The following is a 1,383-nucleotide window of genomic DNA, read 5'->3' as shown; positions in this document are numbered from 1 at the left end:
GGTGTGCTAGGGCCTCCCGGGGGCTCAGGATTGGTGACGGGGAGAGTGGTGGCGGAGAGAGAGAGTGGTGTGCTAGGGCCTCCCGGGGGCTCAGGATTGGTGACGGGGAGAGTGGTGGCGGAGAGAGAGAGTGGTGTGCTAGGGCTTCCCGGGGGCTCAGGATTGGTGACGGCGAGTGGAGTGGAGTGGTGGCGGAGAGAGAGAGTGGTGTGCTAGGGCTTCCCGGGGGCTCAGGATTGGTGACGGCGAGTGGAGTGGAGTGGTGGCGGAGAGAGAGAGTGGTGTGCTAGGGCTTCCCGGGGGCTCAGGATTGGTGACGGCGAGTGGAGTGGTGGTGGAGAGAGAGAGTGGTGTGCTAGGGCTTCCCGGGGGCTCAGGATTGGTGAGAGTGGAGTGATGGTGGAGAGAGAGAGTGGTGTGCTAGGGCTTCCCGCGGGCTCAGGATTGCTGAGAGTGGAGTGGTGGCGGAGAGAGAGAGCGGTGTGCTAGGGCCTCCCGGGGGCTCAGGATTGGTGAGAGTGGAGCGGAGCGGAGTGGAGTGGTGGCGGAGAGAGAGAGCGGTGTGCTAGGGCCTCCCGGGGGCTCAGGATTGGTGAGAGTGGAGCGGAGCGGAGTGGAGTGGTGGCGGAGAGAGAGAGCGGTGTGCTAGGGCCTCCCGGGGGCTCAGGATTGGTGAGAGTGGAGCGGAGCGGAGTGGAGTGGTGGCGGAGAGAGAGAGCGGTGTGCTAGGGCCTCCCGGGGGCTCAGGATTGGTGAGAGTGGAGCGGAGCGGAGTGGAGTGGTGGCGGAGAGAGAGAGCGGTGTGCTAGGGCCTCCCGGGGGCTCAGGATTGGTGAGAGTGGAGCGGTGGTGGAGAGAGAGAGTGGTGTGCTAGGGCCTCCCGGGGGCTCAGGATTGGCGACGAGGAGAGTGGAGCGGAGTGGAGCGGTGGTGGAGAGAGAGAGTGGTGTGCTAGGGCCTCCCGGGGGCTCAGGATCGGTGACGGCGAGTGGAGTGGAGTGGTGGCGGAGAGAGAGAGTGGTGTGCTAGGGCCTCCCGGGGGCTCAGGATCGGTGACGGCGAGTGGAGTGGAGTGGTGGCGGAGAGAGAGAGTGGTGTGCTAGGGCCTCCCGGGGGCTCAGGATCGGTGACGGCGAGTGGAGTGGAGTGGTGGCGGAGAGAGAGAGTGGTGTGCTAGGGGTTCCCGGGGGCTCAGGATTGGTGAGTGGAGTGGAGTGGAGTGGTGGCGGAGAGAGAGGAGAGTGGCGTGCTAGGGCTTCCCGGGGGCTCAGGATTGGGGATGAGGAGTGGTGGTGAGTGCTAGAGAGAGAGGAGAGTGGCGTGCTAGGGCTTCCCGGGGGCTCAGGATTGGGGATGAGGAGTGGTGGTGAGTGCTAGAGAGAG

The sequence above is a fragment of the Penaeus vannamei genome, chromosome 30 (assembly GCF_042767895.1).
Source record: "Penaeus vannamei isolate JL-2024 chromosome 30, ASM4276789v1, whole genome shotgun sequence".
Taxonomy (NCBI): Eukaryota; Metazoa; Arthropoda; class Malacostraca; order Decapoda; family Penaeidae; genus Penaeus; species Penaeus vannamei.
Note: the sequence above shows the minus strand (reverse complement) of the source record.